The 24926-nt window shown below is 38.6% G+C and overlaps 1 protein-coding gene across 1 annotated transcript in view; it reads right to left on the minus strand.

Moving 5' to 3' along the window:
* The window catches only part of si:dkey-215k6.1 (transmembrane protein 132D), a 198481-nt gene that overhangs the window by 49825 nt on the left and 123730 nt on the right, over window positions 1-24926 (minus strand). The window lies entirely within an intron of this gene.

Raw genomic sequence — 24926 nt, forward strand, 5'->3', positions numbered from 1 at the left:
CAATGCACCCATTGACTGGAGGACACTAGCGATGGCCAACTTCTGTTTTAATTCTATGGCTAACTTGAATAGAGATAAAATTATTGCTGCTCGGAAGCCAATAGTTTCTAATCTAGGCAGCGCCATCTTGAAAATTTCAGGTGCATGTCGTGAAAAAAAGAACACAGATTCTACTTATATGGGCATGAGGCGGAGTCATGGGCGGAAGTATGGGCGGAGCCAACGGCGGAGCGGGGTGGTTGCGATAGGTTGCGAGGGCTGGATCTCGAGGATATTGGTCAATCAACCTGTCAAACATGACGTAGCCACGCCCCAATGCATACCCTGCTTTATCGTCAAATATAAAATCAGGGAGGCCAAAATTTCACAAATGAACATCATACTGCATTGAAGAAGGCTTTAAACTAGCAATTGAGACCATAAACACATTTTGAAAACGTTTACTGAGGTTAGAAATCAAGTGAGAAGTTGGTGAATTCTTCATTGACTTGTATAGAGACGGAAGTCCTTTTGAACACAAAACAGTCGCCCCCTGGTGGTCTTTTGATAGAATGCAGTTCCAAGTTACTTCCGCGTTGGCCTCATTTCAGAGGACCGGAACTCCCCGCCTGGTTCCTAACAATATTTGTCATGGTTTTGTGGTGTTAATTGATTTCCAACAATAAATGCATACATTTGCATACAGCAAGCATACTTTGTCCACTCAATGGACGGGGTTGGGCATTTAGTTGCGACAGTTAGGTTAGAGTTGGGATTAATGAAACAGATAATGTTGATGAATGTCCTCAGAAATGGACAGTCAAGTAACAAAGTCAAGTTTGTGTATGTTTCCATTCTTTGTATATTGCCTCATTTACGCACCTGTAGCTGAAGCTGCTTTGCAAGACATCTAGGGTTGACTGTGTTGCTCAAGGACACTTTGACGTGCACATAAAAACCTACATATGCAAATGTACAAACATACTCACAAGCTGGTGGAAGATTAAGAACAAATACACGAGAACACAAACAGGAATATGCAAATAAAAGTATATAAATAGCACATCAGGCCACAGATACACACTTGCAGAAATGTACACGCTAACAAGTGACACAAATATGTCCAACAAGACACAAACACACACACACACAAACACACACACAAAAGTTTAAGCGGAAGTGGCCAGTGAGAAGTTTCCTAACGCTATATCCTTCTCCGCTGTACACTGCTGTGTGACCTTTACTTAATGAGATCCCTCACACACACACACACACACACAAATATACATATAAACACAGACACATAAGCACACACTCACAAACTCTTTATCTTAGTCTCTTCATTTTCCTTTCTCCCTCTTACGCTCTGCTCAATTGTGCTTGAAATTGGAAATACTGTACATATATGTAAATATATAACACAGAAGGAGACAGTTATGCAGGTTGAAGGTGAAACAGGTGAAGAGGAGGAGAAGTTGGGATAAACAGGATTAAGAGCATGGAAAAGATGAAAAAGGAAGAGCAGGAGAAGAAGAAGGGCATAAAGAAAGTATGTTGTGCAGAGAAACCCCCCCCCCCCCCATGATTATTATCAAAAAGATTCCTCTTCCGCCTTGAGGGAGGAGAGCAGATGTAGGGATAAAAATAAAAGAGGAAGAAAAGAAAGAGGAGAAGAGATAAAGTGTGACTATTTGTCTATGTGTTTGTGTTTGTATGAAGCCTGTAAAGTATGTGTATGTTTAAATGTATGTGTGTGTGTGTGTATCTCTGGGGAGTGCTCTCTTTTGGAGGCCATTAGTAGCACCACAGATAACATCATGTTTACATCTCCACTACCTGCAGGCCAAGTCTTTAAAAATTAAAAATACAGCATGTCAAGTTATGGTTATTTCTTATAGTTATGGTTGTGTCTCAGTGTGGCTCTATGTCTCTCCACCAGTCCACCAGAAGTCCCCAGGCTTTTCTGCCTGTTTATGACTGGACAGAGTAGGAAGAAGGACAGATAAGAGAGGGTGCAGATTATATTTAAGGACCTCTTGAGATACTGTTGCTTTCTACATTGACTTTAGGAACTAAGTACTAAAGTTAACTGAAACAGTAGTTATATTATTCAGGGCTGCAGGTTTGTTTTTATGTTGTTAACCTTAATATGCCACTCTGCTTGACAGACTGATTTATTCATGTTTTTGTCCACAGCAATATAATGCTGACGTTTATTTTGCTGTGTGCTCGTTGTGACTTGTACACTCATTTTAGTCGGGTTCATGTGAGTTCTGGGATGGTTTGTGTATGGTTATGTTGTATTTTCTGGGTTTTTTGGTTTTCTGTTTGCTCTTTGTTTACCTCCTGTCTTCTTATGCTCCACACTGACCTGCATCAGTCTCATTAGCCCTGTCCTGCTCCCTGTGTCTTCCCCGGCCAGTCAGCTCCCAGCCTGCCCTTGTGTCTTGCCATGTGTTCCTTGTTGTTTCATTAGTTCAGTCTACATTTAAGTCCTGGTTTTCAGTTCAGTTTTGTTGGCTCTTTGTTCTCTTTTGCTCTGATCTGCCAGCTTTGTTTTACTTCCATGAGCCTAAAATGAAGAAGTTATTCTTCAGCCTTGCTCTGCCTGCAGTCTACTGCATTTGGATGCACCTGCTCCACTCCACATAACAATTATCCCATATTTTTATTGCTGTCACCCAAAAAAACCCTGACATCTGAGGGGCTGGCAGATCTCAAAAACAAATCTAAAAAATATTAAATAATGAAATTACATTCTTAAGGTGAACAGAAATATAACACCAAATGAATTCCAAAGTGCTCCATAAATGCAAGCTACTGTTAGAACGCTCATTCTTTATATCATCTGTGTATAACATAATGTTAGTGTCTTTCATGTTGTTGGTGTATATACTAATTCACACCTCACAGTAACTGTCAGCCAGAGGCAAAGTAATCAACCCATTTTGAACAGGCACGTTTTAAATGGGCACTGTACTAGTTTAACAAAATCAGACAGATAATGGGGATAGCCTGGAAAAAGTGGGTTAACTAATAGCCCCTTAAGGGCAAAACAGTGACACGGGATTAAAAAGGCAGTCATTCTGAATGGGTTAGTGTTAGTGCCAGGAAGTTTTAGTGATATATTTTCGATTATTCGGTGTACATCTTTAGGCCACAAGAGAGCAGGGCAAGCTAACAGGATGTGATGGTTCTGAGTGGAAATAAAGTAAGCTTAAGCTTCCAAAATATTGAGCTGAAGGTTAAAATCGAGCTGATAATGTGCAATCATGGACCATGTTAATTTTACTTGTGTATTATTTGCACAGTAAATTTTTTTTTAAGTATTTAAATGAATATCCAAAAAACAAGAGTGTAATGTCCTTTTTAATGGCAGTTAATTTGTAATATGGAGAAGCTGAGTAGGTGGAAGAAGTTGAGGGTTGTTTTTTTTTTCAATGTTGGATTCAGAGTGTGAGGCTGTGGCTATTTCCTAGAAGGAATATAGGTCCTCAATAAACTCAGAAATCTCAGTAGAAAAAATGTGGTTGTTCATTTTTGGCCCGCACAAGCCAATGTGCCTTAGCTGACCAGGCTCTCTGACCCTCCTTCAGTTTGAACACAGGTCAGACACTAACTGGCTAAAGTAAAAAAACAACCTCCAATAGAGAAGAAAAACTGAATTCAAGTACATTGATGTTTAATCATAAATGATTTTTCAAAGACAGAGAGAGACAGAGCAATACAAAAGGTAGGAGAGGTAGAGTAATTGGTAATTAGAAAATACAAGTAGCAGTTTATGTAACTACTGTAGTTCCTGTGAAAGGCAACAACAGTCTCATATAAATAAGCTCAATGTTGGTTGAATGTGTGTAAGCTAAAAACACAGGCTATCATTCCAAGTGCCTTATTAACCTTCATATTAATAACAATGTGAGTTAAATAGTGAATACACATATGAATGGCAGGAAGCAGAAGAAAAAGAAAGAAACTAAAAGGGCGACACAGAGACAAAGAGAAGGGAGTAGATTGAAAAAAAGAGACAAAGCATAACAAAATCAGAAAAATTGAGAAAGTAAAAAAAACCCAGATAAAAACCCAGCAGGAAGAGGAATATTAGAGCAAGAGCAATGGAGACAGAAAGAGAGACAGAGAGAGAAAAGGAAAGAATTTCATGCCTGTCCAAGGGAATTATTAAGTAGCTCGTCAACAACTGGCTCCCTACTGCCTTCAAAAGCTGCTCCACACTGCACAGAGATAAGCACAGAGGAGGTGTGTGAGTGTGTGTGTTTGCGCACGTGTGTGTGTGTGTGTGTGGTGGGGTCTTCTGTGTCAAGTGTTTGTGTGTATGAATGAATGTGTTGTAGGCTCCTGTATACACCTGTGCATGATTGTGTGTGTGTGTGTGTATGAATGAGTCAGAGATGTGGGAAGAAAGAAGAGATAGAAAGGATGAGTGTGTGTGTGTGTGTGTGTGTGTGTGTGTGTGTGTGTGTGTGTCGACCATGCACCAGCCATGTACTGATAAATGTGTTTATGTGTGCATGTTGCAGAGTTAAATAAAGTCTCTTTCTTAAATTAAGCTTATCAATGCATGTATGTGTGTATGTGTCCCCTGTAAGGTGAGAGGAAATTTAAGAGCAACTAGAGCAAGACCACCCATCACAGGACCACCACACACACACACACACACACATCATCATGCTCACATGCACACACACACACAGAGCGATGTAAAACAGTTGACACAGTGAAAAAACTGGCGCATTTTGCTCTTCTGTAGAAATTCAATTCCAAGTGTGACTTACAATAATAGTATGTAAGCTGTTCTCTTTCTGTCTCACCTTCCTTCTCTGTCAGTCTATCACTCTTTTCTCTCACTTTCTGTTTCTTTGACACACACACTCACACACACACCTACACACACACACACACACACACACACACACACACACACACACACACACACACACACACACACACACACACACACACACACACTCACTCACACTCACAGATTTACTTTTCTTTTAATTTCTTAAATCATCAAGTTTCTTGTTTGGGTGAAATTGTTTGGAACATATACATCTCTCAGAGCAAAAGGAGTCTCTTTTTTAACCTTTTCATCAATGTCTGATAATGCAAACACTGTAGCCTTGGGCGCAGCAATTGTCTGCTCATTCTGCTATTCTACATAATGAATTAAAATATCTATAAATGGCATGATTGGAAAGAAAATTGAAAATTGAAATGTTTTCATACTCTATAATCCTCTATATATATAGGTGGAGGGATATATTGTATTTGAAAGGTTTTTTAAGAGCTGGAATAAGTCCAAAGGTACTGGAAACATTTTGTCTGTTTACTTTGTAGACAAATTTTCCATTGTAGTACAGAGACACACACTTGTAAAAACACACACGATACACACACATACATCCTGCATGTATGTGTGTGTATCGTGCCCATAAGTAGCGGATGCTCTGTAATCAATTAATCAATCTGTGCCACACGCCCACACAAAAACACAGTCATACATACACACACTGTTGAAACCATGCAAACAAATTACCTAAAGAATGCATTTAAACCACCTCATGTATTGACAAACTAACCAATTATCTAATTGGGCAAATGTTTAATGGAGTAAATGGCTTTTTTTAATCAGGAAGCTAACAAATTCCCTCCAGTAACAGACAGGCGATTAGATTCAGGCTTTGCCCTTGTGTGACTTTCTGTAATCAGTGTTCACTGCATTCCTCTGTGCGAAGCGTAGACCTTATAGCAAAATGGGATGCCACCAAATGGTTTGCACTGGAGCCAGTTTAAGTCTCGAGCTGCCTCGCTGATCAGCATCATATCTTCCATTTGGAGCCAGGACCTTCCAAATAAGGACAGTGGGGTTTTGCCTTTCATAGCTCATCCCACTATCTTGCATCAAAGAAAATGTTAGCCTACTAAGAACAACAGGCAGTGCACACTTGGCCTAACATTAGCTACTTCAGCTGAATTATGCTAAACCTGTTAAATTTTCCAAAATATTGTGACAATAGTCCCACTCAGTATGAGTACCGGAGCCAGCGAAAGCAGTAGGTGAGAAAATTGTCAATCAACGCCCACACAGCAGTGTAGTGAAGTCTGCTAGAAGTCTTCAGATCTTATTAATGGAGCAATCTTTTCCAAAAAGGCCACCAACACACTTACTAGAGCGCCTCAATTTAGCGATTGAGACCATAATAACTTGTTTAAAAAAATATTGACTTAGCATTTCTTGAGAGAAGTTGACACTTTTTGAAAGGGAATCAATTGGAGCCATCATCTAAATGCCATCAGTGGGATAGCACTTGAAGGTACTTTTGCATTGGTTTCAAGTGTTTATATATACTTTCAGGACAGGAAGCATTACGTTAGTTAATTCAGAGCATTGGAGTCATACTTGTAGTAAGATTGGCATTGGCTGAAAAGAGAAAAAGGATAAGAAAAGAGTTGAGGATAGGGGAAGTTATAAGTAAAAGAGAGTATGACAGATTTATTATTAATTAGAAACTTCCCTTATGTCTTGACGTGAGCAGAGCCATACGGAAGGAGCAGTTTGATAAAGAGCAGTCTAATGAGATGGTTTATTGAGTGTTTGACCAGGGGTAAAGCAGTGAAATACTAAATAGTGTTGAGTGTATGTACAGTACATTAGTCAGTGATGATAAAGAGAGAGAGGGAGGGTAAGAGCTGTTCTCTGTCTATGAAACACAAAGAAAGATATGGTGAGTAGATTTTAGAGATATGGCTCCAATACTGTGAGTGGTTCCTCTTTTTAATGTGTTTTTCTATGGATGTCTACTTTCATTTGGATCTTTTATCTTCGTCTACTGCTTTGGTTGATTTTAATTAAGTTTTATAACTAGGTTCAATACAATACATTCTAATACACACCATATTTCCACATAGTATTTAGGCACACCTCATCCATTCCTTACCCCTCCATTTCAGTTTTCACCCCCACAAAAACCCTTATTCAACCTTTTTTTGCCATTGTTTGAATACAGGAACCACTGGGGGCTCAATCTAAGCTGATTGCCTGAGCTAGCCTGAGATTACCTAAGCTGCCACTGACATCGCTTCATCGACATAGAGCTCCATTCATCCATCCTCAACCCTGATTCTTTCCCTCATCCTTTCATCGCTTATCTCTTCATCCCTTGAACCTCATCCCTCGACCCTCACCCCCATCCCTTCATCCCTTCCTCCACACCTTCAATCCATCCCTCCTACACCATCCCAGCTCTCCTCCTTCCATATTATCCATTAAATCATTTCAAATCCACAATTTTGTTGGCGTGGTCTTTGTTAGTGACCTTTGTCCTGTGCTTCTTTTTCTGCCCCTGCCCACTTTATTCTTACCTTTGACCTAAAAATGATGTCTTGTAACTGTCTCAGATTTCAGGCAAGGTAAGAGAGTAAAGACAAGAAAGAGAGCATATGGTGAATGTGAGAGAGATAGTGTTTTATTCACATTAAATCCAGCCCCCTAGACACCCTCCATTCCAAAGCCCTCCAACTCAAGAGCTGATCCTAGAAAAAGAGTCCCCTATGTCAGTTGGTACTGAGCCAAACTTCCCCCTCAGACACACTCTGACCAGTCTTACATCCAACACTGCTTTCCAAACACCAATCAGAGTAAAATGAATTATAACACAATTTAAAGAAACCTATATGGAACATTGGAAAACAGAAACTAAAGGCCAAAGAAGATAAGAATGTTATCTGGCTCTAAAAAGAGATTTATGAATTGGCAGAATATTGCTCAGCTGTCAGAGATAGAAAGCAGAAACAGATCCTGACCAAGTACAGGCTAAGTGACCGCAAACTGGCCATTGAAAAAGGTCAACACAAAAAAGCATTGCAACTAAAAGAAAACAGAATATGAAGTCACTGTTTGACAAGTGAGGCTGAGACAGAGAAGCACTTACTCCTACAATGTAGTATGTACATATACTGTATATAATTAATGTCAATCTTAATGGTATGTTAATGCTATTTTGTGTCACTGACTCACCCTGCTTTGGCTATATTGTTGTGGTAACGTTCATGCCAATAAAGATAATTTGAATTTGACAAAGAGCTATCTATATCATGCATCTATCCATGTACTAAGAGGTCACAGCAAAAGATCTGAGGGGAAATTACAAGTCATGCATGTATGTATGTTGCTCATTGCATTATATATGGCATTGATTAAGCAATAAAGTCAGTGAAGGTATGCATTTGTGCAAATCTGATGTTCAGCACTGCTCCAATTCCGTTTTTTTATGGCCGGGCTATCACATTAATTGAAGATGTTTCAAGTCATCTTGCTGAACTGACATGGTTTATGTACTTTATAAAGTTGTTATTCCAATCCAGCAACATATGCAGATTGTATATATACACGGATATATGCACATGGTAAAAGGTGTAGATAATAGAATAAAATCAGAAATAAAATGTAAAACTCCAAGCAATTCTGTCCCTACAAAAAAAACAACAACTAAAAAAGCCCTCTATAACTTTACAAAAACAGCATCATATGAATAAGGCTGACAAAAAAAGTCTTACACTTAGCATAATATGTCTTTAACACTAAAAGTGCACATGAGAGCACATAAGAAGCACTAGACTATGATGTATTTCTACACATATTTCTGACATGTATAATATGTATCCCTATACAGATAAGTCTCTGGCTACTTCGCTTTATCTAAACCCAGGCATCTGTCACCCCAGCAATGCCCTCCAGCTCCTCCTGGGGGATCCCAATGCTTTCCCAGGCCAGAAGACATGTAGTCCCTCCAGTGTGTTCTCGGTCTGCCCCCAGGTCTCCTACCAGTTGGACATGCCTGGTACACCTCCAGAGGGAGGCGTCTAGGAGGCATCTTAACCAAGTGCCCAAACAACCTCAGCTGGCTCCTTTCGATGTGAAGGAGCAGCAGCTCTAGTCTGAGCTCCCCCCGGATATCTGAGATCCTCACCATGTTCCTAAGGCTGAGCCTAGAGACTTTCTGGAGGAAACTCATCTCTGCTGCTTGCATCCACAATCTCATTCTACCAGTCACTACCCAAAGCTTGTGGACAAAGGTGAGGGTTGGGATGTAGACTGACTGGTAAATTGAGAGCTTTGCCACCTGGCTCAGTTCTGTCTTCACCATTACAGTTTGGCACAATGCCCGCATTACTGCTGATGCTGCATTGATCCACCTGTCAACCTCACACTTCATCTTACCCTCAATCGTGAACAAGACCCTGACATACTTGAGCTCCTCCACTTGGGGCAGCCACTCACTCCCATTATCTAAAAATGTAGTCTTTTATTTACTATATAACCAATATTGTATTTTCTGTTGTCACATCTGTCCAACCTTGATATGTACAAATTATTTTTCCTAAGCATCATCAGGTCTCAGCTGTGAAAATTTACACAGACCCATTAAATATATCAAGTGTATGGCACTTGCTCTTTGTGTAGGTATGTGTGTGTGTGTGTGTGTGTGTGTGTGTGTGTGTGTGTGTGTGTGTGTGTGTGTGTGTGTGTGTGTGTGTGTTCGTGCCTTTAGGTGTTGCTGTGGACAGTATTCTAATTTTTAGTTTAACTGCTTTACCACAGATCGTAACTGTAGCAACTTCAAGTATTCAAAGAAAAAAAAACAGTTTTTTAAAAAAATGTTAATTTTAAAACATTTTTGATATTATAGTTGGTTAGAAAGTGTTTTTGTTTGTTTGTTGTTTTCTGTTTTGAGAAATTCAATTTTAATTGAATAAATTTCATTTGAATTGTTATTATCATGGTCTCTACACAGAACACAAGCATGGAAATAAAATTGTCCTAGAAATGAAATTAGCCCGGAGGAATTTCTTTCTCTTTCTTGTTCTGATGATTTTTTATTTGAAACTAAAACCATTTGGTTAAGGTTCAAGAAAGATTTCCTTTGTTGTTAAAGCGCAGTATTGATTGCTGGGAGAAGACACAAACTTCATTCTCTGGTGTCAGAATGACTCTTCTTAATCAATGCCACAGTTTTTATGGAGTGGACAGTAGTTATTTATACGACTGCAAGGTGTTTCTTGAGGAAGAATTTAAACATGGATAATTTTACATTGTTAAATGAATGACCAGCGCTATCATGATTTTTTGTGCCAACCCCCAGAAAAGAATTTGGATTTTGCTGCATGAATTCAACTGTAGTGAGCAAGGAAGGATATCACTATTTACTGCACAGCCATGCTCCCACACACAGCTAAAGGAGCAGCAATTAAGAGGCAAATCAGTTAAACTGAGAAACATGATTTTGTTATCTTGATCTTCATTATCATCTCTCCTAACTCAAGTATTCTTGGTGCAAAAATTAAGCAGGAAATTAAGCTTGCCTACTTGCCGCAGGCGAGTGATTTAGAGAATGTAAAGAGTCCAAAAGAGTTAAGAGGTCAGAACAGAGAAGAAGCTGAACTTCAAAGTGATATTTTTCATCCATCAACCTTTGGCCGTCAACCGTAGCATCATTAAATTATATTTTGCCACTGATCTGTATCTCTAAGTTCTATTATTATATATATTTATTATAGTATATTTTCTCAGTCTGAAATATTGTGCTATGTCTTCAGGTTGTTATGGGAGAAAGAAAAGACATTCTTTAAGGTTTTACTTGTGGCCTCTGCCTTCTATGAATATTTTTATGTTGGTTCTAATCTGCCTTCCTGTATCTTCTTGTAGAAAGTTTTCAAAATAGCATGTTTTTAGTCTTGTTGACGTTAATGAACTTTGACTTCGACTTATATTGTGATTCAGCAGAGCGGCTGCCCATTGCCACAGTCGTCAATAGTATTTACTAAAATAATTAAAGACTGGCTTTCTAATGTACCAACTGTTGTATCATCAATATCACATCAAGTCCTTATGGCTAAGAACACAGACAGATTGGTTGTATCTACCAGTATGTGGTTGCATTTGAATGTCTTAAGGAAGAAAAAGACATTGTGTGCATTAAAGCATGTGAAACTGTATTGTGTGTCTGATGCTGAGCGTTTTATACACCCCTCCCAACACACTCAAAACAAATTGTCACCATGGTAACTGTGATAAACCAGAGATTAGTTGCTTTTAATATGCAACCAAACAATGAAAACCAGACATTAAAGACTCCTGTAAGATGTATCATTTCATTTGAATATATGTTATTTTGAATATAAATATTTAAAAATGTATAAATGTATAAAATGTTTGAAATAGCTTAGCTAAAGTTAAATTTAGAATGTGGCTTCTTTTTTTTACGACTAGACTGCAAACTGGATACTGAGAGGCTGAACATTCTTGCTAATTTACTGTTTAATCATCATTGGAAGACAAAACTAGAAGGTATTTTGAAGATCTGGTTTGTATTTTATCATGCTGCATTGTTTCTCTCCTCCATCTTCAACTTTAGGCACACACAGAGACAATAGAGCAGCAATTCTACCAGTGTTAGCATTACCATCATTTTCTATTGTCTGTGAAGATTGTCAGTCATCCAGGTCATGGTATATCCAGAAGGGCTAAGTCAAGGGTAACTACACTTTGAAGACATTTTCCCCATCATCCAAAATGCTTCTTTTTGAACTGGATTGGATCATTCTCTATTACAGTTTGCAAAAAAAGACAAAAAGAACCATGACAAAAACAAGTTGCTATCAAAGCACTAATATAGTATTATAAAAAAAAAGAAACAATATCAGACAGAAACAGGCAAAGACAGAGTGAGGAAAAGGCTGATGAAAAAAAAGAATGTGGTTTGAATCTTGAAAAGGAAATTATGGATAATGGAAAGAAAGGAAGAGAGGATGGAGTGAAGAGAGAGACAGAAGAAAACTACAAATATTATAAAGTAGATGGGAGGAGGGGAAAAGGGAGGGGGGGTAAGAACTGAGGGGGCTGGGGTCTGAAAACAGGAAAAGAAGGATCATGGGGCCTAAATACTGAAGAGGAGGAGGAGGAGGAGAAAAAGGAGGAGAGGTGGAAGGGAGAGAGACAAATGAGGGAGGTGACAGCTGGGCGAGCTGCCTAGACAAGATAGAGGTTTTGGACTCTGTGTGTGTATGTGTGTGTGTGTGTGTATAAGTGTGTGTGTGATATGTCAGGGATAAATGGCTATTATCACTATGACAATGTTAATTACAGCCAGACTATTAGGCCTGAGGAGAGCCGGCTCATTTATTTGGCTGCAACACAGTTTGTGTGTGTGTGTGTGTGTGTGTGTGTGTATGTGTGTGTGTGTGTGTGTGTGTGTGTGTGTGTGTGTGTGTGTGTGTGTGTGTGTGTGTGTGTGTGTGTGTGTGTGTGTGTGATAGCATCAAATCTATTTGTTAGACAGAGTAATTACTTCAGGCTTTGGCCAAACACTGAAATGTTTCTTATGATCTATCTATAAGACTTCACACTAATCATCACTAACTGAGTGTGAGCCAAATTTCCACTCTTTCACTTAGAGTTATTTTACTTTTATAATAAATGTTTTCTCCCCATGTGATCAACAGATTATTAGTGCAATTGTTTGAATGTTTTTTCACTATTTAATTTTTTTTAAAAAAAATGCTTGTTTGCTTTCATCACATGTTCACCCCGACAGAGCTCTCCAGTCCACAATATAAGATCAAGTGAACGGCTAATCAGTCAGGTATGGGAATGTATGCAATGAAAAACAATCTTACTTATTTTTACTTTAAGAGAAAGATCAGAAGTCATTTACAATTTCCACTTGTGTATCACCTTTTGGAAGGGTGAAAACATTACAGTAATGTGCCTTCCTTCTTGGACATATATGCAAACAGATAAAAATGTAAGATGTGTGTAATATGTATAAAAATAGATTTGCACTTGTAGAAAAATTTTGTGAGAGACGGTTTCCTGTTGTAGCTTTATGTGAGATCGTCCTCCCTGTTGAATGTGAAGTAATTCTAGAGAGAAGTTCACACTTTTTGAATGGATCTCAATTGGAGCCAGCATTCAGTGGCTATCAGTGGTACTGCACTCTAAGGTAGCCTACTTCTACATTGGCTACAGCCTCAAATTGTTCGTAGTTGTCGCTTGGTATGCCCCAAAGTGACACATATCTACTTTCAAGTGACAAAAGCCCATTAGCAGCCATAGTAATTACGACGGGAGCAAATACCCTTCGATCAACAAAGAATCATGGAAAATATCCTGCATCATGAAAGGCAGCATAATTAAAAATTGTGTGATCATGATAGCAGTGGCTCTCAAAGTGGGGTCTACTGACCTATAGGGGGTCCCCAGCAAAAAGGGGATTTGTTTATTTTCATCCAAAAGCAACACAATGACAGAATGTATGACTATTTTGGTCATGGGTTTCACACACTTTCTGTGATAAAGATGAAAAATGTCTAATTTGTGTCAGTTCTGAGGACCTTGATGTGAAAAAGTTTGAGAACCACTGCTCTAGACATGTGTGAGCTGTGTTGTCACATTGCAAATATAAAATCTACAGCTTATTCATTCTCATATTATTATGTGTGTAGTAAGTGTAAATACACATTACATTCTCAGACTTCACTGTGACTGCCAACACATATAAACTTTACTTGATAGGTCATAGTGGGGTTAACGCCCACCACATTTTTCACGCTTAATTGAATGAACGAGGCACAGAGTGTAATATGTGTAGGAGCATTAGACTGATGAGAGCTGAAAGCAGGCATGGATGGGAGGGCATTTTTGAAGGATCCCTGCGTTACTAATTCAACCACACACTGTGTGATGAAACATGTCCAATTGTTAACTTCAAGGAAACAAACACCCAGCTGGTGGGTGGACAACAGTGTGACAATACGATTGTATCAGGTACCTCCCATGTGTGAATGTGTGTAGCTTTGTGAACATGAGGCTGGATGTTGTTCAAAAAGACTATTTATAGCCAAGCAGCCTTCTAAATACACCATGGATGATGGTTATAAGTGACTGCTAAACAAAACATGGCCATTTCTGTACCTATGAACATCAGTTAAGGTGAACTAATGCCTATGAAGTCTAATGAAATGCATCACTTTTTGTTAGTCATCAAGATAATTGTCATTCATAGTGACTTACTGTACTATACCACAAACATGACATGCTACACTATGCTCACCAGTAAAGTTGGGTTATCAGAATGTTTTATTTGAAAAAGGTAAAAAGGAAAAAGGAAGCAATGCTAATAAGAGCAGTGATGAAAACAGTAAAAAAAAGTTGCAAGCTGGAAAAATCAAACAATGAAATGAAAGACACTACAATGCTCTGTGAAGCTGAGGGGAACCGCAGAGTCTGGGGATGAGTCACGGAGCCTCTAGTCATTTGATTATTGTTAATATAAAAAATGTGGATTAAAGCAGTTTTAATTACATGATAACAACCATCAAAAACAAACAATTAGTGATGAATGTGCAGATCAAAGCTACAGCTTGTCTGCAAATATATCAACATATTAAATAGTCTTTTATACTTTTGCATAAATTGTGTTTCATTCCAGTGATAGAATTTGTTTTTTCTTGCTCTTTCCGGTTTCCTGTGTTCATATTTCTGATTAAAAAAAAAAGATTAAGAAATGTTGTTTTTTAACATTAGTCTTTTTCCTATACCAGCCTTCTTCAGCTTTCATTGGTTCTCTTGCTATGCTCTCTCCTGCTCTCCCTTGCTCTCTTTCTAGAAAGTCAAGATTATCTTAAACCTTGTCACCTTTGCAGCCAGTGTCACACCATCCCTCGCTGTCCCACCTGTCTGTCTTGTCACAACATTAATTGCAGCCACTAACAAGATGCTAACGAGCCTAAAGGGGAATCTAGGAGTCACCCTATCGCTGGGGCAATTTGCACATGCCGAATCTACTTCTTTCCAGTCTCGCTGCCAGCATGGAAAGCAAAGGTTGAAACTATGGACGAGCACTCGCTCACAAGCGTTTGCATACACAAGAACACCTATGGGGCCAAAAGGATCATTCTTCTTGGAGACAGTGTTTATATTTGCCAATGATAATTATGCACACCGCTAATTAGATCAGGTAATTAGCCAGGGAGTGAGGCATGCTTTTAAGCTTTTCCTGAAACACCAATTATCAGGGAAAATATTAGTGGAATAAGTGTTTGTGAATGCCTATACTGTTTGTATACCCCATGTATGAATATCTAGTTGCATTTGTGTGTGTATGTGAGGACGAATTTAGCTTTTTGATCGATGATTTTGATTTATGAGAAAGTGTAGTGTGTGTGTTTGACAGTAATTGACAATTTACTGCAACTCAAGGTTCACAAGGTTCATACCGTATGTAACACTTAACAAATAACTTAAGATGCTTGATTGTGTTGTCTAAAAAAACAAATGCAATTATTGTAACTGTTAACTTGTCAAGATAATTACATTACATCTCTAATTAAAGACAAATGTATGTACATGATGATTAAAACAAATGTTCACATAGAAGTTATAATGAGATAATAGTAAGTTTAACTGTTTAAAAAGATAATTCAGTTGAGTTTAAAGCTATTTCACAAATGTCATTTGATTGAAATTATGTGTGTGTTCATACTAATAAAACTATTTTAAATATAATGGCATGAACAAAAGAGATTGTGGTTACATACAATGAATTTAACAGTATTGTCTTTTTTCTGTCTTTCTTTCTTTTATTAAGATTCATTCCTTGGCTGCTTGGGTTTTTGGTGATCTAAAAAATGAAATTTGTACAGTAGTATTGTACTGAGGGCAGGTCCAAATGGATAAGAGCATCAGCTAAATGTCTGACATACAAAATGTAAATGTAAAAAGCAGCTGACATTTTGCTTCCCTCCTCACAAATTAATGAAACGCACAAATGCGGAGAAGAGAGATGGAGGGGAAGGGGCAGATAGACACAAATGGATAGATGGAGTCGGGGAGAGAAGGGAAGAGGGAGGCTACAGTAGTACTAGGGACGTGAAGAAAGAGAAATTAAATAGAGGGAGGGGACAGTTAAAGGAGAGAGTCATTTTGAGCAGTCAAATTGAGAGCGGGCGAGACGAAGTGATAGAACAGGAGGAGGGAGGGATGAAGACATTTGGTAGATATGAGAGCTAACAACCCAGTCAACCACACACACACACACACACACACACACACTACACGCACGCACGCACGCACGCACGCACGCACGCACGCACGCACGCACGCACGCACGCACGCACGCACGCACTCACACACACACACACACACTTGCAAAGATCCCAGAGAGAATTGTACTTTCAATTTCCAGACCCCTAATTGCATTAGAACTGCCCTGCTCTCTCGTCTCCTCTCTTCAACGCCTCCTCCGTCTCTCTTTCCTCTGTCTCTCAGTCTTTTCTCTCTTCCTCTGCGCTAGCCAGGACTTCCTAGGGACTATTATATGGTTCTCTGAACATCCAATGGATCCTCCTCTTTTCTTTCCATCTTCCTCTCTTTAGTATCCTTACTCCCTCTCTCCTCTGCGACCACTTCTACCATTTTAGCTTGTCTAATTTCCTCCCTCTCGTGCTTCCTCTTTCTTTGCTCTCTCTTTATTTCTTCATCCTCTCTCTCTTTGTCTCCCCTTTTTACTTCTATCAATTAGTCAAACCCCTCCCTCCCTTCTCTGTCTATTCTCTTTCCTGCCTACATATATCAATTTAACCTCTCCCCCTTTTCCCCTTCACTTCCTACCATCTTCTTCCTCACCCCCTTTCATCCTGTCTATTTTGAACTAGTCCAATTTTTCTCTCGTTTCATTCTCATCTCTATGTCACCTCATCACTCTGTCTGCTTCTCACACACCTCTGTCGCTTGTACTTAGCTAACTAGGCTTATTTCATGTGAAAATGACTTTCAGCGTGCTAATTACTGGAATAAAATGACATCTGCTTTCTATCTCACCGTCTGAATGTTCCTTGTAATTTTTCTCACTCTGCCTTTTCCTGTCCGGTTTTGTCTTCTGAATATCTCATCATCTCAGATTATTTATTTGTTGTTGTCCCACAAGATTGTACAAGATTATACATTTTGCATGAGGGTTTGCATCTTACATTAGGGGTGCATTTGGACTAAATATTAGACGATGTTTTCTGTAAAAGGGTTTTCTGTTTTAACCCCAGGCTAACCCCTGCTTGGGAGACTCTGACTTCCCTTTAGATTGCTGCTGATGTGCACTTGATCACAGCACTATATCCCCAAAATGCTCTAGTACAGCTGCTTTGGTGGTCCATGAGGACATTGTGGTTGGATTAAGCAGCTCCCGGGTGGGATTAAATGTAAGTGAGCATGAAGGAGGCTGTTTTCACTTTCTGATTTGGTTCATGAAAAGGCCAAAGTAAAAAAAGCTAAATTTAGGTAAAATTGGTCTCAGTTCTTTCTTTTCAATCTTTTTCCACTGTTGCGAAATCTCTCTTGAACAGAAACGGTTCATATTTTTCAACACAATTTCAGTGGGCTTCATATATACATTTTTACCTCAACCATAAACTAAAGTTTGTAATTACAGTTTTTAGTTTCTCCTAGCAATGTTACCTGGTTGCTAAGCTATGAATCATAGCCTCAAACCCTGCTAGCTCTATAGGCTGGGAATAAAATGCCAACTTCCCAGAGATTGATGCCCACATCCCAAACACAGCAAAATTGTAAGAAAATAAGAAAATACCTTATAAGAGGGCAGAATCTTTGCACATATATAAACTGCACACCAGTGGGTCAAAAGTGATGATTGAGAGGGATTATTTTTTGGGGAAAATCCTGCGTCATATGCCTTTAAGAGTGAAATTAAATTAGTAATTAGTAGGTAGTAAAATGGTAAATAGTAAATAGACTGTACTTATATAGCGCTTTTCTAGTCTTTTTGACCACTCAAAGCGCTTTTACATGAATATTGTTATTAGCAGGCTTGGGGAGTAACAGAATACATGTAACAGGGTTATGTAATGAAGATACATAAAAGGTAACTGTATTCCACCACAGTTACAAAGAAAAAGATGTAATCTGATTACAGGTACATTTAGTAAAACTGGGAACCATTTAGCAGGATTACAATTTTAACACATTTTACAATAAAGAACGACATACTACCATGCACTGTGAAATTGCACAGTATTCTGCTCTGTTTATGGGCCTATCCACAAAAGATTTTGCAATAATCTGCAGCTGGATGTATGTCACAGCTTGTTTTTATTACTGCATATTTGCAGTAATCCTAAAGTAATAAAGTTACATTACTTTATTATTGTGGTACCTTGGTTATTAGTTATAGTACTGATGTATAACTGATGTGCCTCAAGAAAGAACAAGATTCTTTGTTTGGTGACCCTTTGGAGCCCTCTGAACTCACCCTCAGCACAGAGATGTTATTTTGATCACTTTGGAAATACATGCTAATAAGTACGTATTATCTAAAGTGGGAATCAGCAAGTTTAAACAATGTTTCTCTCCGACTGTTTATTTTCTTACATCTCACCTTGGTAACATAACCTCATACTTTCAAGAGTTTGATCACTTGACTTGAAAATAAGTAACAGAACTGCATTGAAAATATGCAAGTTGTTTTGACATCAGCATTCATCAAAATAGAGAAAAAGTTTTTATATTTTTGGACTGTTTTTTTGCAAGCATTATACATTCTTTGAGAAGCCAGAAATGTAGGCATCAAAGCAGTTTGTACTGGACTGGATAGAAAGCAGTGGAGATAGATTGCTTGCAATATACAATAAGTGACATGGATTTGCTTAAAGTAGACCAGCATTTGCATTACATCAGACAAATGTCTTTTGCAACTTAAAAATCGAAAGAGCATCATCTCACTATACACAGCCCATAGCAAATGTGCCTTTATCTTGCTTGTTTCAGTGACTTTTCATGCATCTATGCAGACACTTAAACATAGTTAGAAAGTAAGAGTAGTGCCCTCCTATAGCCTTGTAGAATTTGCCATTTCCAAACTTACTTTCAAACTTAATAATCTAACTTTAAACATCTCCTTCCCTCTCTCTCTCTCCCAAACTCTCTCCTCCTCCTATTCTTGTTGACTGATTGGAGTGAGCCAGAGCCACTTGGTATGGAAATGAACCTGGAGCCCAGGACACACAAGTTCTCAGTGACCCAAATACTTAAACACACATGCACAAACACACATACTGCAGAACATGTCATAGGTGTAGATTAATTGGCTGGTCGAAGGCAGGTAACAAGCAAATATTGTAACTGAAAAGAGGCACAGTAGGGGGGCATGGGTGAAAAAAACAAGAATCAAGATGTGCCAGCTTTTCTGCAAACAGAGACACAGTAGTGAGTCAAACAGCAAACTTGGAGGTTAATTGCCAGTATGACGGGGTTAAATTGCCTGACAAGAGACCTCAAATGTCAAAGAATCTTCACACACACGCAAAAGAAAAGTGTTCACAGTGAATATTTCCTCAGTGTGAAGACATACAAACTACTAAAGCAGGCTATTATGATGCGATCATGACTTTGTTTTTGTTTCAAACTGACTAAAGGGAAGGGACTATTTGTCAAAGGGGCAGGGCCATCCTCCTCCCATCACCTTAATTCTGATCTGTTGATATTTCGAGTCATGATTTTATGAGAGGAAATCTGCGAGTTTGTTTTTCTTTAAAGAAAAATCTTTGATGAGCAGTATGTAAGTTCAAGTGAACACAGAGTACCTGGGGATTTCACAGAAACTTGCTTATAGTCTCAATGTAAATTAGTGAGGTATTTAGACCACTGCAGAGAGAGAGAGAGAGAGAGAGAGAGAGAGAGAGAGAGAGAGAGAGAGAGAGAAAATTGAGTGAATTGGAAATTGAGTGAATTGAGAAAACAATAGATAGGGACATATTGATTAAAAAAACTGGAAGGGGTAGAAAGGGAGAAAAGGCTGTTTTTTATTAAACACCCAGACTGTGAAAATGGTGGATCTATAATTGACTTTGAAAACTGTGTGTGTGTGTGTGTGTGTGTGTGTGTGTGTGTGTGTGTGTGTGTGTGTGTGTGTGTGTGTGTGTGTGTCTGCTTTCATCAACAGATTATTGACTATTCCGTTTCCTTTTCCTACTTACTGACTTCCTTTTACAGAGAACCAATCAGCACTGGCAAATTAAGGACCCACTTAGCATAACTGCCCTGCTAAAAGGTCTGCACGCACGCACGCACGCACGCACACACATGCACGCACGCACATACGCACGCACACGCACCAACACACACACACACACACACACAGCTCATTGGGAAGTGACACTCACAGGCATCTCCAAGCAACAAAGATAAACACGTGTTCCAATTAAGAATTAATTACATAGCAAAGCCTCAGAGAGAAGCGAAACTCTTTGGAGAAGTAAAAAGAGAGAGAACGAAGACAGGGGGAGACAGAGAGAGAAGTGAAAGAGACAGGGGGAAGGGAAGGGCGGAGGAAGAGAGGGATAATGAGGATATAGAGAAGGATGGATGAAAGTTTATTTAGATTGAAGAGAGCTAGATAAGAAGGTGAGGGAAAAAACAGAGGAAGATGAGGTGGAGAAAAGTAGCTTTTTTCCCTTCTTTTACTCATTTATTGCTATTGCAATAAATTCCTCTATTGCTCTTCTCTTTCATTCACAATAATTACTAATACTAATTCTATAACAAAGGAATGGTACGAATAAAAAAAGGAGAGGAAATAAATCACATAAAATCAGACATGATAAATTACTTGTCAAGAAAACGCCTCTCATCTCTCATTTTCATTGCTTCTGTCAATTAAAACTAAAATTGTACTTATTAGCATAGTACTTCAGCAAATCAATCAATAAATTGCTGTTGCCATGCAAAATATATTTCAATATTATATATTCCAGCCCGATCATTCAGTTCCTCTCTCTTTCTCCCTCACTCTGAGAGCATGTGAAAAGCCTCATTCTAGGCAGGGGTGTGTAATAGCACTCATAGGGAACATAAAACAACATTATCACTGATCCAATTTATCAGCTGCAGTGTAGCAGGTCCATTTCTGACCTGCCTTTTTATTCTGCTTTCCCTCAGCTAACATGTGAGTTGTTTTGTCCCTCCTTCATCACATTTGTCCATTTATCTCAGTTATTTTCTCTCATGTTTTCTCATTTGTCACATCACAGAGATGGGCTGTCTGCAAACCTGTTTAAGTCAAATATGTGCAAATAAAACCAAAGGCAAGAAAAAGAAAAAAACTTTATTTTTTTTTTATTTTTTACATCAATGTGAACATATATCTGTGTCCCATTCGGATTCTGATGCTACCTCTTACCTGTACCATTACTGTGGGGAGTTTAATGATGCTGTCCATGGTGCTGAAAGTTGAGTTGGCTCAAACCAGCATGGGCTTTTTGATGGTGAACAATGAGCTCCTCATCAATAGGATATGCCTTCTATATAGTGCATTGTATAGTGTTTCATTCATTTCAAATCAACATCTGGGGTCTGTAGGTTGACCTACTAAGCTCTGATCTGGATGATGTCATTTCCGAACGTCTCTACCACAGCCCGGTTTATCATTGAGCGGAAATCCTCCAGTGTTGTGATACAGACGTTTATTGACACATCCAGACGCGTATCTCCTGGCCTCACATACCGCCACGGGCTCAGAGGGGAATAGCACTAACGTATCATAACAAAATATCGGTGAAATGAACTAGTTTGGCGGCAGATAATGCATTATATAGAGGCTCCGCTTCGGTGCCCCGTGTACTCGCATTATACGGATATACGCGGCGCTCCACTGGAGCTAATTTCGTCTGAATGACTCCAAATGACACCAAAGTTGTCTGGGTGAGTAAATGATCGTATTTTAAGCTAGAAATAAGGTCCAGGTTGTAAAAAAAACAGTAATTATCCTTTAAGCAATACAACCAGCACAAATATAAACACATTTCAGTACATGTAATTGGGCCATCAACTGTTTGAAAAGCAGCGACACACTCAGTTCTGTTCAATGACTGGCTGCTGCTGTTGATTGACATTCAAAAGATCCACTTTTCAGAATAGAGTATTAAACTTTTCTAATAATCGAACTCGTTTTGAACTTCTCCTTTTACACTCAATTCTTCTCCTTCGGCAATGAATTCAAACTCCTTACTTGGCTTCTATTCAGCAAAGACTGTGTGAATTCGGTGATAAATGGTTTATTTGAGGACAAGGTGACTTTTCTATTCATTTTGGTGGTTGAGGGTAATACACGTTACAAAACTAATATTGTTATGTCGCTTTCTTAATTCATTTTAGTTTGACTATGTGTAGTAGTCAAGTACCAAATGGAAGCATGATTAAAAGAGGTGTCATTTTATTAATTTATGCTAGCAGCTTAATCATACTATTGCTCTCAAATGACTTTTAGCAAAGACTGTGCCCATTAAAACATACAGCAGACCTTAAATGAATAGTTTTTGATCTCACGTTCCCCTCTCTCACTTCTATTTGCCTCTCCCTGTCTCTGTTTCCATCACTCCTCATGGCTTTCTTTTTGTCTCACTCTTCATCTATAGGTCTCCCCCCTCTTTCCACCTCTCTCCTCTCCTCACTTGACTAAAAGATGAAACCAATTTTTCAACCCCTGCAGGAGACAAATTACTCCTAATAATCCCTTGTTTCCTGAAGAGGGCCTCTTTCTTTCCTGTTCAGCCAAGAGACCCGAACCTTAATGGACATGCGGAATTAGGAGGAAAATGTCAGAGCACTCAGTAATGACGGGGAGTATTCTTGTTTTCATTGTTGCCTTGTAAAGCGAGAAGCCACTGCACTACCACATTTCTACTGTTGGAAAGCTGACTTTTGATTTGGGAGATGGTGGGTGATGAGCGAGATGGAGTTAATTCACCCAATCAGATCAGGCAGAGAAATAATGTTTTATCTTGCAATGATGTGTGAAGCTTAGTTTTTAGGCTTGTTAAACATGTAACAGCTGTAAAGATCACACATTTTATGATATGCTCATACCTCAGTGATAATGCAGTTTTGTTCCTGTGCTCGGTTGTCGAATTGTTTAGGAAGAAGGATGCAAAACTTGGCAGAAGACTTTTACATCCAGCTTTCTTTGAAGTTTTCCTTCCTTCCTTCTTTCAAAGACCCTGATAAGTTGGAGCTTTCATCTTGGTGACCTATCACAGAGACCCCTCTCAGTGACAGGCACCTTAAACAACCAACCAGCCATCAACACCTGGTCAGCAGTTCTGATAAACAAATCTCGAGGCCAAAATGGCTTGTAATAGCAGCCATTTGGATGCTTTTAGCCCAAGGAGAGAGGCTGAAAAGACATGGAGGGAGACAAAGTGAAACTGGTTGGGTAATTGTGTAGCCTATACGGATAATATGTGCAGTTGTTTGTGTGTGTCTGCACAGGCTTTAGGAGTAGCAGAACAGATGTAGTGAGAATATAGATTCAAACTATTTTTGTGCTTTTCTAGGTAACTGTACAGAGAGATCCTTTGAATAATTACAGGTTTTCTAATGGAGATAAGTTGTAATGAATAAGAAAACAAGTAATCTTAGAAATTACATTTACATACCACTGATTTGTAACCGCAAATACATTTAGAGAGAAATATATTCTTTTAAGATTCTAAGTTCTATTAAATTATTATTAGCATAATAGAATTTTATTAATTAAATATTAAATGATAACATATTTAACCACTTTCCCAATAACCACTAAAGCATGGTTATCAGTTATGCCATTTTGGGAAACTCAAAGTTATTCAGTTGGGGAAAGATTGTCATCTAGCAGAAATCTCACACAAGACAGGATGCATTTACCATGTCTTTGCATTTAGCGTGATATAAAACATTCCCAGTGAGCATAATCCACCCTGGAATAATGGGCAAAAGCATCATTTTGTAGTATACCAACAGAAATTCTAGGAGACAGGGTTGTATAAAACATTATCTAGTGTATACACCCCATGAGAGGCTCCATAGACCCCCAGGTGTGTGATAATGACTCACAGCTAATCATAATACAGTTGGTTGGGATCCAATTGCCATGCAATGACCATATTAGCACTAAACGACGGATGGATTTGGGGAAAATATGTAAGTAAAATGCACAAATACAAGTACTCAAAAATGATGTAAACAGGTGTATTTATGGGGGTTGATTGACACTTTCCCAAGCCAATCCATGTTGTTTTTCCTTTAATTTAATTTGTTGCCTTGCCAAATGAATCGATAATTCTTGTGTATGATTATTATCTGTATAACCAAACAACGTGTTTTTTGTTGCCTTGCCAAATAGATTCTTGTGTATCTTGTGCATTCATTTGTAAAAGAAAAAAAAGTACACGTCACACATGAATTAGAAATGGCAAAATAATTGAAGGCAACTTCAAGGCTGCTATTTCTGTAAGTTTACTGTTCACTATCACAGTAAAACCCACCTCCTCAGGTATTGTTAATGTAATCATTTTCATTTCATACATCATGCAAGGTTAACATGTTAACTAATATCCATGAGCCGTGGATTTCACTGAAAAATTAATTTAATTTAGAAATGAGACGTGGCAACGCTCATTCACACTGCCCCTTTGAAAAAAAAAAGGAAAAAAAGAAGTGAAACCCTAACAGCAGTGCTATTTGAAATCTACAAAAATGATGGTTTCAAGCTTGCTTTTCCAGCATGTGAAAGAAACAGGGGTTGCAGAAACCCTGACAAAATTGGGTTTTCTCACTAGGGCTTTGCTGTTTGAAGGAGGGCTATCAGGCCAGATTAACTCTACCTCAGTGGTAATGGAACTGGGAGCATTTTGAAAAGCATCCTCATGCTCACTTTTTAGCCAGAGGTCCTTGGTTGCTTTAGCCGGAGCAATAATTTCTGTTTTGATCTGTGAATGTAGGAAGTAATGGTTGGATTAGAAATAGAACAGATTTAAGTGAACTTTTCTGTATGTAAGCATTTTTTCCTTTTTCAAAAATGAAAATGTTTTTTCCTTTTTCCTGATCC

This window comes from Scomber japonicus, chromosome 9 (genome assembly GCF_027409825.1).
Source record: "Scomber japonicus isolate fScoJap1 chromosome 9, fScoJap1.pri, whole genome shotgun sequence".
Taxonomy (NCBI): Eukaryota; Metazoa; Chordata; class Actinopteri; order Scombriformes; family Scombridae; genus Scomber; species Scomber japonicus.